The 16,738-nt window shown below is 36.1% G+C and overlaps 1 protein-coding gene across 2 annotated transcripts in view; it reads left to right on the forward strand.

Annotated features, from left to right (window-relative positions):
- Window positions 1-16,738, forward strand: part of zfpm2a (zinc finger protein, FOG family member 2a) — a 438,175-nt gene that overhangs the window by 302,422 nt on the left and 119,015 nt on the right. The gene's annotated exons all lie outside the window — the stretch shown is intronic.

Below are 16,738 nucleotides of genomic sequence, written 5' to 3' on the forward strand. Positions count from 1 at the left end.
TTAAGGATGGAAAAAATAAGGTTTGCGCATGGTCTAACAGGGTTGTGCTTATTCTCTTAATGAGTTATGGGTGTGTTTTGAGCCTAACATGCATTAAACCAATCATCTCTAATTCCCTTTAAGAGTCAGTTGCGTCACGCCATGGCGCATTTGATATTTACAGGGTGGACTTTGTCAGTGGAAAAACTGAATGCTTCACTAGCGAGAAAACAGTTAAACAGATCATTTGCAGTGAGAATAAAGAACAAGGCCCCTCCATTCAGCCTCTTTACTTTCTCTTTATTTTACACTTTTTACTCCTTTACTTTCGTAGATATGGAAACGGTGTTGTATACACAAGACATTCATTAGCCTACATATTTCATTTCGTTTGTTAGCTAAGATTTGTTTCAAAGCTATTTCTAAATTCAGTTCTAATTTCCAGCAAACAAATAAATGAACAATAATAAGATGTGTGGTCCTAAAAGTTTTTTACACACATCCTATTCTTATGCTCCATATAGGGATGTATACGTCTCCAAAACCCAAAAGGTAGGCAAATCTAAACTTGTTTTTTTATTAAAACAAATATAAATATGCATATAATAAATAATACTAATGATAGTAATAATATTAAACTAATGCAAATTGTCATGAATAAACTGAAAAAAAGCTCCCCAGGATGAAGAAGGCATGGAGGTAGTGGTTTTTATATTTATGTAGAATATAATAATTTTTGTAACATTGAAATCCTTTAATTTTTTTAATATGTAAAGATATTTGTGTATTGCTGTACATCCTGTGTATATTAAGCAATGTGTAAGCATTTGGACCTGCATAGTTTCAGTTCCTCAAAATAGCAACACTCAAACAATGTGCCTAAACACATCTCCTTTTCAGACCAGCACACCCATGAGTCCACAAAGTGGCACAAATGGATATGCCATTTAAACAACGTGGTGCAAAACGTTAAAATTAGGGTTGCGCTGATCTGAAAATAGCAACAAATCACGCCATACATGTTTTGCGCCTTATTGCGCCGGGTGTATGATAGTGTTTTGAATGTCATAATGTGGTTTTGCATGATAAACCAACTGAAATGTTTATACAACTGACTGTAAAACTCTTTAATCTGCTTGCCATTTGAATTGGTGTGGTAAAAATTCTGTAATACTTGTTTCATATTTTTTTAAAATAAGTCTCTTATGCTTACTGGGTCGTTATTTCTTATTTCTGTATGTCAATTGTGATTTGTGATTGTTTTGAAGCACACTACATTAGTCATTATTTGAAGTGGATCAAAAAATGTTTTTCAATAATGTTTCTAAGACAAGAATGGATGTCGTTGAATAGTTTTATGACAACTTTGGAGAATGTATTTGATCCACTTCAGATATTGACTACTTTATAGCTTAAAGATGACCTTAAAACTAACATACTCATACCAACAACCAAAACAACTTGAATTTGATTTTAGGAGTGCTTCTGCATATGCAGTTTGCTATCTCTGCAGTAATTGGGCTGAAATTGTGACATTCTCTGTCCGTGAATATCAGACTGACCTGCTGTTTCCTTGCGAATATCTCCATCTCTCGCTCTCTCTCTCTCTCTGCTCGCTGATCCGAGCGCTGACTCCTGTTAAATCTTGATTATGGATTCTGTGACATTGTAAATGACGGGAGGATCGGGTGGGAAGTCTGGGATTAATCGGCGGGCTCGGATGCAGATTCTGTCAGTAGACTCCATCTCGAGCAGAGAGGCTTCATTTCCACTCGGCCGCCCCCGTTGTGCATGCAAAGCAGATTTACTGATATGGGTAATCCACGTAAGGTTTTTAGCACAGCTTTTCAGAGGATTGAAGGGAAATTATGTACATGTTTTAAAGGAAGAGCTCACTAGAAATGAACATTCCTTCATTATTTACTCTTCTAAAAGCAGTATATTTGCCATTCATTATTTTTCTGATGAACAACAAAGGGAGAATTTTCAACCCAGGCTCACTGAAAATACGTTTCTCGGGCTATTTTTATTTTTGAATATGTTGCTCAAGGTACATTTTGGTGCACGTTTCTGATAGCAAATCCTCTAAAGGGCACTTTCTACATTTTTGCTACTTTGAAATGCATTAATTAGGGTATTTTTTGTTGTACTTTTTAAAATACACATCCCATTTTGTACACAAAGGCAGAGCTTGTTGAACAGATAACCTAGCAGACATTGACCTAAAACCTTCCCTAAACTCAACCAATAATGTTTTCAAATACAAACGTCATTCTGGGTTCACACCAAAAGCTAAATTCAATACTCATGCCTGTAGATTACATACAAAATCAATGCAAACATGCAAATATAGTCAAATTTTTGGCTCAAGTGGTTCAATTCAATTCATTTTTATTTCTATGGCGATTTTACAGAGTAAATTGTGTCAAAGCAGCTTAACATAGATGTTCTAGTAAACTGAAACTGTGTCAGTTGAAGTTCAGTTCAGTTAATTTTCACTGCTGAAAGTCCAAACACTGAAGAGCAAATCCATTGATGTGCAGCTCCACAACTTCCAAACCAAGCAAGCCAATGGCGACAGTGACGGGAACTAAACTTTACCAATTGATGAAAGTGAAGGAAAAACCAGGCTGATGTTGAATGAACAACGCGTTCGCAGTAAATATAAAACTCGTCTCAATCGTATCCTCCACACAACTTTAAATAATTCAATTCAAGCTAAAATTTTGTTTGAGGTTAATATATATATATATTGTTTTTTGTTTTTTTTTTGTTTTTTTTTTCCTCTAATAACTGATTGTTTTTATATCTTTGCCAAGATGATAGTAAATATATTTAACTAGATATTTTTCAAGACACTTCTATACAGCTTAAAGTGTGATTTTAAGGCTTAACTACATTGTTAAGGTAATAATTTTGTCCTTAAAATGGATTAGCCAAAATAAAACAAATAACTTTCTCCAGAAGAAAAAATATCATCAGACATACTGTGAAAATTTCCTTGCTCTGTTAAACATCATTTGAGAAATATTTAAAAAAGAAAAAAATTCAAAGGGGGGCTATTAAATCTGACTTCAACTGTATATTTTAAGAAGTCTCTTATGCTTACTGGGTCGTTATTTATTATCTCTGTATGTCGATTGGGATTTGTTATGTAGGTAATTGTCATTTCAAATGTTTGCTGCTTCGGTGTGGATATTAAAAGCCTAAATTTTAGCCTGTTCCTTCTAAATCAGTTGAATATTTACAGAAAATCTAGGTCTTAGCATAACAACTGTTTTTTTTTCAGTCATTATTTAGTCATTATTTAAACAATATTGTTTAAAACTATATCTAGTCATTATTTAACCAAACAACATTTAAATACGGGTTTAAATAATAAGCTAGAAATGTAATTTAGCGAAGAGCAGTTCCTCTAACATGGTGACTATACAGCAGTGCTTAAAATGTTTCAAACAGGAGGAAAAGCATCTCATTCTTCCCTCCACCTTGTCTTTCCGCCTTCAGAAGCGCCTCCAGCGGTCTCCATCTCCATCCCAGAGGAGCTGAACTTTTCTAGAATATTCCCAGCTCTCTCCCTCCCCCTCCGCCTTGAAAAAGTTTGCAGCACCTGTCACCTGTCAAGCGTCCGGTTATTTTCTGTGGGTTTTATACTGCTCTTTCATATTATGGCTCATTAAAGCGCAGCGCGGTCCGCGGCCGTATTTACATAGGGCTTGCGGGAGAGTTTTAATTTGCACTGGTACTGAGCATGACCGTAACTGAGGAGTGCAGTGCCACAAAATGACTTTTCTCACTTGACATCCCCCTTAGAAAACACCGAGCTGGGCTTAATTGCTTGAACAGGGCCACAAAAGATGGAGACGGAGCCCCTCGCCAGGGGACCCGGGTGCCGCTGCCCGGCTTCTCATTGGTCCTGGGCATTCTAGTGAGATATTATTTTACAGCATGTGACCATCCCATTAACCCTTTCAAAATGGCACACACTCTCTTTGTGCTTTTTTTGGATTCATAATTTTCTGACCTAGCAGTTTCTGTATTTTCCTATTTCTTTGTTAGATGTGAAATGCTGGATGTTTCAGTGTTATTACATGTTTTGTGTTATTATAAAACATTAAAAATGGTTCGCATTTAAATAGTCTTAGTTTCTGTTTCTTCTGTTAGAATTCATAAAGAGAATTTAAGAAAGGGAAAAAGAGACAGAAATTACAGGGCATGTTGCAGTTACCTGGCCTTTCATTAACCACAATCAGACTGGAGGTTTTGAATAGCAGAAAATAGATTTATTAAAGCACAATAAAGCTGAGATGTCTGAAAACAGCCCTTCATGACAACCTGAAGTCTTCTTTTGGCCATCTGAATTGTATGTGTCCATGGTCCTGCTTTTATACATATTTTCTTCCCCACCTCTGTGTGCCTGTGACCATCTTAGGAAGTTTTTACTGAAAGGTCAAGTATATGTTTAGATGGTATATGTTTAGATATATATATATCCCAAATGATGTTTAACAGAGCAAGGAATTTTTCACAGTATGTCTGATAATATTTTTTCTTTTAGATAAAGTCTTATTTGTTTTATTTCGGCTAGAATAAAGCAGTTTTTAATTTTTAATGATAATAGCCCTTTTAAGCTATTTTTATATTATATTTCATATTATAACGATTATAATTATAATAACTTGCCTAATTACCCTAACCTGCCTAGTTAACCTATATAGCCTATTTAAGCCTATTAATGTCACTTTAAGCTATATAGAAGTGTCTTGAAAAATATCTAGTCAAATATTATTTACTGTCCTCATGGCAAAGATTAAATAAATCAGTTATTAGAAATTAGTTATTGAAACTGTTATGTTGAGAAATGTGTTGAAAAAATCTCTCTGGTAAACAGAAATTGGGGGAAAAATAAACAGGGGGGCTAATAATTCAGGGGGGCTAATAATTCTGGCTTCAACTGCATATGTAAATTTTTTTTTACCAGAGTTATATTCAGAATGAACACACTCTTAATGCACACAGTGAAATGCGAGAATGCAGTGCCTTGTCTTTAAATTTCATAAGTTTGTCCGTCTTTGTACATGTGCCTGTCAACGTTTATTATTTTTCCATTTCCAACTCAAACCAGCACAGGCCTGCCTCATCACAATCTAATATTAGTAAAGAATTGATTCGGATCTTTTGAGATTTGAATGAATTGTGATGCATCATTGAATATTTTTTTCTCCCACCCGAGTCTCTAGACCAGGGATGGGCAAACTCGATCCTGGAGGGCCGGTGTCCCTGCATAGTTTTGCACCAACCCTAATCAAACACACCTGCTTGTAGCTTTCTAGTGATCTTAAAGACACTAATTAGGGTGTTCAGGTGTGTTTGATTAGTGTTGGAGCAAAACTCTGCAGGGACACCGGCCCTCGAGGATCGAGTTTGCCCATGCCTGACCTAGACACATCCTGGATACAAATCGGTGCACCCAATATCATAAGTTGTCAGAGCAAAGGTCCAACAAGTCCAAAAAAGTCCAACATGGCTATGTTTAAATGTAAATACATGGGGAAAACAAATGTGAATCACAAGCTATGAGCAAATGTTTATTATCCAATACTTTATGATACTACAAAAGTATAAATTTGTGAAAACGATGCCATAATGAAATGTCTATTGCATATTCAGTCTAGAGGAGGTAGTGAGCACTTGACAACCAAAATGACTGCAGAACTGCATATATACATGTGCTTAGTTTTTCCTTGCAAAGTGACATCATCACCTACTGGTCTGGCAAGCATTTTTAGTCATTTTCATGAATGGGATTAAAAATACCTCAGTCTCCGTTAAGACATTTTTATGATCCTATTGTATAGGAAAAGGGCGGCATGGTGGCTCGCAGCATCACAGAAAGAAGGTTGCTGATTCGAGTCCCGGCTGGGCCAGTTTTTTGTGTGGAGTTTGCATGTTCTCCCCTGTTCACAAGGGTTTCCTCTGGGTGCTCCGGTTTCCCCCACAGTCCAAAGACATGCTCTAATGGTGAATTGAATAAACTTAATTGGCCGTAGTGTATGAGTGTGTGAATCCGTGTGTATGGGTGTTTCCCAATACTGGTATATATTATTTCCCAATAAGGGCATCCTAAATCCATCTATATATCATATGCCGGAATAGTTGGTGGTTCATTCCGCTGTGGCGACATTTGAAATGAAGATTAAGCTGAAGGAAAATAAATGAATATATAGGAAAAACAATTGAGATCTCAGTTGTCTCTCCTAAAATGTTCTTGCCTATGGGTCGGAATGAAGCCTTGTTTCTTTGTCCTCCTCTCTCCTTTGTTCACTGTCAGTCTCTAGATCAGCAGTAGTTTGAGTGCCAAGCCAAAATAACACACACTCACACATAGAGCACTGAAATCAATCACCAGCAATGGGGTTTGGCTCTGATCTTGCTCATCAGCCACGTACACCAAACCACTCTGTACCATCAGCACCATCACTGCCACGCTCAGAATGCGCTGTGGTTTTTTGGAGAGCATATTGTATCGTTTCACCATCTGTCCTGGTGGAGGAGATGGACGAGACTGTTTACCGTCTGCTGCTTTCAGCAAACGCAGATCTGGAACGTTCACACTGGATCAGCATAGAGTGGATCCTGGTGGAACCTGCAGGGGTCGCTATGGAGCATAACATGTCAATCACAAGAGATTGACCAATAGCAACACCACAATCAATAGACAGTCCAACCCTGTTGTTTTTTAATTATTTATTTTTAACAGTTATTTAAGGCAGAATTTTTAGCACTCCCCTAAAAAAGTTATATTTTCCAAATATTTTCCAAGTTATGTTTAACGGAACAATTAAATTTTCAGCATGCATTCTATTATTTGTTTTTTTTTTCTGGAGAAAGTCTCATTTCTTTTAGTTTGACTGGAATAAAAGCAGTTTTTAAACAATTCTTTTTGTCAATATTATTATCCCCCTTTTTTACATGTTTGTTTTTCAATTGGCTACAGAACGGTCAGCTTTTTTCTCTACTTGCCTAATTAACTCACCTTGCCTAGTTAACCTTCTTAACCTATAGGTATGCCTTTAAATTGCACTTTAAGCTGAATACTAATATCTTGCAAAAATAAATGTCATCATGGCAAAGACAAAAAAAATTGTTATTAAAACTTTTATGTGTTGAAAAACCAAACATTTTCTCTGTTAAACAGCACTTTAAAAAGTAAAATAATTAAAACTTCACGGAATGGCTAATAATTTGGAGGTAAACTGTATAACACAATAAGAAACAAAAAAACATCACCAGCTTGCTTTTTCATGCAAGTTTGAATAATATTGGCATCATAATTTGAAGAGTTCTGATGCAAATGCCTCAAAGTGCTGTCTGAAATTTCTCAAATAAGTGTGGTTTATTTATACACTAATTTCGAGAGGATCATGTGCTTATGATTGAACATAGCTGGCACCGCATTAGCTCTGTATATTTGGACCAATCAGAGGAATGCTGACACACTATAAATTACCAGAGCTTTCTACTCCAGTCATCTTCGTCTTGAAGAATCCCCCCTTCCACCCCTACTCCTGTGGCACTGTTGCCTCACAGCAAGAATGCCGCTGGTTCGACCCTCTACGAGCTACTTTATTTTTTTCTCATCTATGGGGATTAGAAAAATCTGTCCTGTGATTCCCATACAATCAAATCACACATACTGTAGAACTAAATTGCATCATACCTCAAGAACTCAAGACATGTGCGATTTATAATAGCAGCAAACTGTTTGGAAGCATTAAAAGTGTCCAAGAAGATGTCCAAAATCTTTACATGCGATTTCCCAGAGACTGTTTAAATGCCTGTCACTGACGAGAAGATGACGGATGTTTACTGTATGATGATCGAAATTGCCTTAAACACCCAGCAGCCTCAAAAAGTCAACATGGGTGTCAGATTGACATTGTACCCTAGCGTCATGGGGACGTTGCAATTTGTTTGGAAATGAAAATCGGGTTGACGTCAGAACTCGGGTTGACGTCTAATGACGGTACCACTATGACGTCTATCAGAAGTTGGATTTTAGTTGCCATACCTGACGAATAAATATCAGTATTTGACGTCAATATGACGTTGGTTTAAGATGTTAATTTTGGTCACTTTCTAACAACCTAAAATCAACCAAATATCAATGACATTTGACGTCATTATTGGAGATCAAAATAACATTGTCCTTAGAACCTGGCTAGACATTGAATTTTGGTCACCTGACATCACAACCTAAATCGAACCTAATATTAACGTCTTATGACGTTGTGTGCCTGCTGGGCAATGACTAAATGCAGTACAGAATGTTACGTTTACACACATCTACAAATTATATGTAAATGCATCAGCTTTTAACAGCGTAATACTCACTACTCACTACTCTTGAGTACTTTTGAAAGGTCTACTTTTTACTCCTACTTTGAGTAATATTTACAGCAGATACTTTCACTCTACTTGCACTACATTTTTAGGCAAGTAATGGTACTTTTACCTGAGTATGATTTTTCAATACTCTTTCCAACACTGGTAGATAATAATGTTAGATGGTAGTATTCTTGTGAGAAAAGGAGCCTATTTTTGTTTGAGTTTTTATTTTACAATATTTATTCTAATTATTTTGAATCTTGCTCTTAACAAATATCTTAATTTACAAAAAAAATCTTACTAAAAAAACTAAATCTAACACTGAAACTAAAAAAAATTAACTAAAACTGAGCAATAAAAACTAGCAAATCTACCTCTAAAAACTAATTAAAACTAACTGAATTTTGAAAATAGCTGAAAATAAAATCTAAAACTAATGAAAAATCCAAAACTATTATAACCTTGGATGGAAACCCATAGTATTGATTGATTAACACATTTCTATTCTGTGGTGTTTCGTTGGCTGTATTGGCGTCTGGTTTCTTCGTGTGGCCGCTGGCTCGGGGTTGTGCTGCTCTTTGGCTGATGGAATAATACGGAGCAGATTGGTGGAGATCTGCAAGCCGTGTTGTTTGATCTTTCCTCTTCACGCCACGTTTGCTGGCACTCACCGTCTCAGCCTCACCGCATGGCACAAGCGGCACTGGCATGGCCTCAACCTTCCTGCCAGCTTTCTTTCCCTTGCTTCTCCTCTCTCTCGTTCCCTTTCTCTCTCCATGCCAAACTTATTCCCTCACGGCTGTTCCTTACACATCCTGCACCCCCTTTTATACAAGAGCTAAACTCGTGCAATCACAGGACGAATAGTTGAATATACATATGAATGGCCCATACGCTCATTTTCCTGATGGACACAAAAGAAATTCTAGTAGCGGTACATTCAATTCATCTGTTCAAGGCCAAACCAGACCTCACACTTTCATTGCAGAAAGACGGGCGTTTTTTTGAATCCGATGCCCAGACTAAAGGGTTTGGGCAGTGAGGCCATGTGAGAAACCTCAAGTAGTGTCTTAAAGAAACAGTTCACCCAAAAATAAAAATGTGCTGTTATTTTAATAAACCTCAACCCTTCTTTCTTCTGTTGAATAGGACAGGGATTTCAGCTACGAAGTGAGCAAGTGGATCACCCTTATTCTTGAATGAATCTTTTAGCTTTTTTGAACCGAATCAAATCATTCATTGTTCCAGTTCAGCCTGTGATTGGTTCACAAATCATCTATTTCTAATTCAAACTTAACCGTTATTATAGGTTCTCTGTGTTTACCATTACTAGGTACATGTATGAGTAAAATATTCATTTGTGTTTTATTGTATAAAGTTTTGTCCTAAAAAGGTTTTATATATACTTCAACATTTTATATTGAGGAGACAGATTGGCTTAACCAACCGTCTGCTAGCCTCAACAGTTTACCTAACTCAAATAATCTGCAGCAGACCAGCATAGAGCCACCTAGATATAAGAACATAGAGACTGTGTCTGTTCTCCGAAACTCTAAATATAAAAAAACTTCCAAACCCATTCAAAAGTGGCAATCTAATTGATGTTTATCTAATAAAAATAAAGCTAATCAAAAGATAAAACTCGCATTATCGAACATTATATCACTCTCATCTAAAACTCTATTTGTTAATAATTTGATAACTAATCTGAAGCTAGATGCACTTTGTCTAATGCCGAGTTCAGATGATTTTAGCCCCGATTTTGACTCGCCGACAGGTTTTGAGAAATTGCCGACAAATGCTTGAAATCACAGGCAAATCGATGCTCATCCACATGAGTGACAATCACACCGTATGAACTATCAAAGATGCGATCTGAGAGAATCGCCGATGAGTCGTCGATGCCTGTGAGATATTTGGCGTGCTAAATATCTGGAGCTGTCGGCGATTCAAATCATGCCGTGTGAAATGAGTTTGGACTGAAAATAACATCGGCGATCGCCTACAGCCAATGTGAGAGCAGCATTCACTTGTGTGTGTACCTGCAGGCCAGCGGTAGGTTGAGGGAGAAGTTAAAAGCGCTCATTTTCGGTTTATTTGGACCCAAAAAATGGAGGAAAAACTAGTGAGGTTTGACAGGAGCATCAGTGTCTGTTTGACGTTTCATACAGAAAGTTAAAAAGAAAGTTGAGGAGAAATTGCTAATTCCCGCCAGGTGAGTAAATATGTAAATTTTCTACCCCATTAAAGACTTCTTTCTCATTATGTAGTTAATATGAAAAGATATGCTACGTGATTTTGGCTGTGAGACGTAGTTTGGACGAAGTTGTCGGCGATTCTTCCTATTGTAAAGTCATGCAATGTGAAAGCCCCCGTCGCCGATCCGTCTTGCAATGTAAACAATGCAGCGACGAAACACTAGCCCATAGTCATGCAGTGTAAAAACATCTGTGTCACGACTACTTTGAAAATCGTGCAGTCTGAACTCGGCATAACAGAAACCTGGCTAAAACCAGATGATTACATGCCCGTAAATGAGTCTTCGCCCAAAGGATATCATTAGGAACACGAGCCGCGTCTTAAATGCAAAGGTGGAGGCGTTGGCGTAATATACAGTATTATTTTAAGTGTTACTCAGCGATCTGACTTCAAATATAATTCATTTGAATTAATAGTGTTAGATATTTCAGTGTGCAATTTAAACAGTAAATTTCAATCTAAATTTATATTGCCAACTGTATATAGGCCTCCAGGGCACAATACCAACTTAACAAAAGAATTTGCTGATTTCTTATCTGAAATAGTTCTGGCCACAGATAAAATTTGAATTGTTGGTGATTTTAATATTCATATTGGTGAAGTTTGCTGCCGCCACTGGCTTGCATGGTTCGGGACTTGTGGAGCTGTGCGTCGATGGATTTGCTCTTCAGTGTTTGGACTTTCAGCAGTGAAAATTAAACCACATTGAACTGAACTAAACTGAACTTAAACTCTAGAAAATTGGACTGACACAGTTTCAGTTTGCTATAATCTTTTATGTGAAGCTGCTTTGACACAATCTACATTGTAAAACAGCTATAGAAATAAAAATGAATTGAAATTGAACTGTTGACAGTTTCTGTAAATAAATGCTCTAAATGATTTTTCAACTTTAAATAAAAAATTCTAAAGACATGTTATCAGAGCTTATGAAATAAAACTAAAATAGACATTTTACTGAAAATACTTACTGGCAAATCCAACGAACTGATAATATCTTTTAAGGGCTATATAGCAATTTATTACACTGCTGTCTGGAATACTTGATTTTGATTGGTCAGTTGTAACATTCCAAGGTATGTTATTCCCAGATAAGCCAGTAAATAACACAAGCTCATCAGGGAACTTTGAATTACCTTGACCGTCAGTGAACACGTTCAATATGTATTTGCTTGTCTGTCACGCCACAGCTTTTAACAGTTTTGACTGTTTGGATATAAATGAATAGCATTTGATAGTGTATGCTTTATCCAGCCAGTTTTGTTTCTGTCAGCTTCGAGTTATTATTGACTATTTAGCACCATTTTGTGACTGAATAATGCACCGGTTAGTGTATACTCCATCAGCGGTTTTAGTTTCTGTCAGCTTTGCATTTAATCAAAGAATAAAATAACTACTACAGCTCAGAGCAATGTTTTGTGTCTAAATTATAGTGTACAAAAGTGTACCCTAAAGGTACTAATGTGCAGCTGTAAAGTACAAAAGTGTACATTTTGAAAAGGCACTGCCACAGTGACAGATTTCGTACCTTTATATCTGAGAGTATGTAGAGAGAAAGTATTGAATACTTTTGTAGATTCACACGCAAGCCCTCATTTGCTCACTTTACATACACTCACCGGCCACTTTATTAGGTACACCTTACTAGTACCAGATTGGACCCCCTTTTGCCTTCAAAACTCCCTTAATCCTTCGTGGCGTAGATTCAACAAGTTACTGGAAATATTTCTCAGAGATTTTGCTCCATATTGACATGATCGCATCTAGTATTTGCTGTAGATTTGTTGGTCGCACATCCATGAATCTCCCGTTCCACCACATCCCAAAGATACTCTTTTGGATTGAGCTCTGGTGACTGTGGAGGCCATTTGAGTACAGTGAACTCATTGTCATGTTCAAGAAACCAGTCTGAGTTGATTTGTGCTTTATGACATGGTGCGGTATCCTGCTGGATGTAGCCATCAGAAGATAAGTACACTGTAGTCATAAAGGGATGGACATGGCCAGCAACAATACTCAGGTAGGCTGTGGCATTGACACACTGCTCAATTGGTGCTAATGTGCCCAAAGTGTGCCAAGAAAATATCTCTCACACCGTTACACCACCACCAATGATACAAGACAGGATGGATTCATGGTTTCATGTTGTTGATGATAAATTCTGACCCTACCATCCGAATGTCTCAGCAGAAATCAGACTCATCAGACCAGGCAATGTTTTTCCAATCTTCTATTGTCCACTTTTGGTGAGCCTGTGCGAATTGTAGCCTCAGTCTCCGGTTCTTAGCTGTCAGGAGTGGCACCCAGTGTGGTCTTCTGCTGCTGTAGCCCATCCATCTCCAGGTTGGATATGTTGTGCCTTCAGAGATGCTCTTCTGCATACCTCAGTTGTAACGAGTAGTTATTTAAGTTACTGTTGTCTTTTTATCAGCTGGAACCAGTCTGGCCATTGTCCTCTGACCTCTGGCATCACAAGGCATTTGCGCCCACAGAACTGCCGCTCACTGGATATTTTCTCTTTTTCAGACCATTCTCTGTAAACTCTAGAGATGGTTGTGCGTAAAAAATCCCAGTAGATCAGCAGTTTCTGAAATACTCAGACCAGCCCGTCTGGCACCAACACCCATGCCACGTTCAAAGTCACTTAAATCACCTTTCTTCCCCATTCTGATGCTCGGTTTGAACTGCAACAGATCTGCAACAGATATTTACATGCCTAAATGCATTGAGTTGCTGCCATTTGATTGACTTATTAGAAATTAGCGTTAACGAGCAGTTGGACAGGTGTACCTAATAAAGTGGCCGGTGAGTGTGGAAATAATGGATATATGCCTAAAAATGTTCTTAAAAATCCACATTTTGCATTTCACAAGAAAAGAAAGAAAAGTGTAGAGGACAAGTAAACAGTGACAGAACTGTTATTTTTATAAACACTAACAACCACAAATCATCCCCACGCAGTTGCGGGTCAGTGTTCCACTGCTTCAAGAAATATCGTCCTTTAACTGTTACGCTTTGTTGTTTCTTCTTTCCTTTTTTGTCTCAATGGGTGGGAAAAACCTGGGGCTAATTTGGTAATAAGTGTTTGATGATGTGTAAGCCCAATTTGCACACTTTCTTTGCCATTTCCCCGCTCTGCCGCTCGATCTCTCCACATCTGCCTCTTATCTGCTCAGCGTGAAGCACTTCATTTGAGGCTAATGGCATATGCCTGATCCTAATCTCTCCATTCATTCCTCCACGGCGAGATGGAGATCTTCATTGGCAGGATGAGACAATATGTTGAAAAAAAAGGGGGCCGTGTTAATGAGCCGTGCTGACTTCTTCTTCTCTGCTTTTGAGGGTCAAAGGCAGACGGAGCAGGAGATTGAGTCGAGGAAGCCGCAGAAATGGCAGCTTTGCGTAGCAGTTTTTTATTAAAGGAACAGACGACACGGCTCATTTCCAGGAGATGTTTGAAGATCAGGAGCTTGAAGATTTTATTTCGTAGAGAGACATTGTTCTGGTTGTGCGAGCATGTCAGTGGTATCTGTCATCTTTTCGTTATTTATATCATATCAGACGATCTTGGTTCTTCCAAATCTGTTTTGTATAGCTGACTGATTACAGTGGATTACTAGATTGGAATCAGCTTTATTCATATAAATAGTTGTATGATAATTGGGATTGTATATTAGACAGGCTGTTTTTCCATAAGAATATTTCCTTCTATATCTTTACCTATTACCTATATAATTGTAAGTATAATGGTTAAAAAAAATTCATTCCGTATACGTATTAATTTACATTTTTTCTTTACTGTTATTACTTTCAAATATATTATTTTATGTATTTAAAGTTTTATACTATTTACATAAGGACTGTATGATGTTTCTTATGTTTAATATATTTGTATATTTTTTTTGGTTTTAATATTTATTATTATTATTATTTATTTTATTATTATTATTATTATTATTATAATTATTTATATACTTACATATTTATACATTTCTTTTTCATGGTCATATTAATGTATATTATTTCTGTTTTAATATATTTTTTTACACAATTTCTTTCTCATTTTTTATCTGATGTAAATTGTCTATAGAAATTACCTGAAATTACCTAAATATTTTTTTTTTTATTATTTGTTATTATTTTTGCCTGCTGTTATATTTTCTCTCATATTTTCCATAACACTTGCTTGCTTGCTTAACACTTGCTTACTATTAGGTAACATTTTTATACATACAAATATCTGTTTTTATACATTAAAAATAGGCTTTAGATATGCAAATAAATATATTTAAAATTTAATAATAATAATTATTATTTATTATTATTATTATAAATAATATCAATAATAATAATAATAATAGTATTATTATTAATAAAACTAATGTTGTTAATATTACTATTATTATTATCATCATTATTATTATTAATAATAATAAGAATATTGCTATACTTTTTAATATCTTTGTTTATATACTTTCAGGCTGTTTTTTATATATTTAAACAGATTTTCTTAATGTATTAAAATATTAATTATTTTTGTATTTCATTCTATTCTATTCTATTATAATAATAAGTAATTTGCTTCCCTGACTTCTTATAATATAATATATTATTTGTTTAAATACCTATATAATAATAATAATTATTATTATTATTATTATGTTATTATTATTATTATTATTAATATTAATATTATTGATATTATTGTGTTGTTGTTGTTGTTGTTGTTGTTGTTGTTGTTGTTGTTGTTGTTGTTATTATTATTATTATTATTGTTATTGTTAATAATAATATTATTGATATTATTATTATTGTTGTTGTTGTTAATATTATTATTAATATTATTATTTTGTCTTTAGACGTGTTGAAGCATATTAAAACAAATAGTATATTATTAATATTATAATGAATCAGTGATGCAATTTATATATTGTATTACATATATCAATATAATGAAACCAAAAAATAATAACCCAAGAGCATAAAAGTAATGTTTTAATACATATGTCATATGTTTTCCTAAATTATTTTTTATTATATCTCCTTTTCCTCCTTGAGGTTATATTTTGCTTTAGTTCCATCACTCTTGCTTACTATCATTACTTGTACACTTGCTATATTGCTATTATTTTTATTCCTTTCTTTCATACATTTTCTCATACAGACCATGGATGCATATTTGCTCCAAAATATCCTTGCATGTGGGTGTATACTCACTTTTGTCTGGGCTTTCCTCAAGTACCAGCGAACGGTTTTGTACGTTTGCATTGGCCTTTTCACCACTCTCAGTCTGACGAGATGTTTGCAGCAAACACCCCAAGGCGCGTAAATAAAGTTGCACTCGACTAGCTGGACTCTTGAAGCTCCGTCACCTCCATCTGAAACACTGGCTTGTCTCTCAGCCTCCTGGGCAACATATGGAGGCCTGCTAGTTGTTGCTGTTCCGCTAAAGAAAGTGTCTGTAACTGCAGCCCTTGAGATCTCATTAGAGGTCTGATTCGGCGGCGTGGCTTTTGGGAAGTTGCCGGCGGCTCCGCAGGCTCGACCCGCACCGATCATAAACAACATTTGCATATAATGTCAGCGTTCGGCAGTATCCGTCAGCAAAGGCATTATCTAGCCTTTGACTGTTCCTCAATAACAACAACAGCAGCAACAAACACATCTGAAGCTGAAGGTAAACGCTAGTTTAGCATTCAGGTGAACGACAGAAACAGTGCAAAGGTTTATATGGAGAGGAATTCTTCTCAAGCAATTGTGTCTTCCATGCTTTACTGTTATATTACAGAACAAATTATTTAAAACAACAGATTTTTTTAGAGACTATGTTGATTTTAAGTTCATTTTCAATCTGAACAAATTGGGCCATTTATCATTTGTAGTTATACACAGAATATCTGTTAACATATCTGTTTGTTTGTTGTGTTAAATGTAGCCTTGTCCTTTCCACCTCTTGCAATCTCAAGTTTACATATTTCACAGTTTGCTATGGCAATGTTATCGTCATCAACTTTATAATACCTCCAGACCGCAGACATAGTCGCGCTCTCCGCTTCAAGCTGCTTCCGTGTTCTACTTTGCCGGCATTAAACCAAAAGCATCTTTGCAACAA

This window comes from Danio aesculapii, chromosome 16, assembly GCF_903798145.1.
Source record: "Danio aesculapii chromosome 16, fDanAes4.1, whole genome shotgun sequence".
In the NCBI taxonomy this organism is placed as follows: domain Eukaryota; kingdom Metazoa; phylum Chordata; class Actinopteri; order Cypriniformes; family Danionidae; genus Danio; species Danio aesculapii.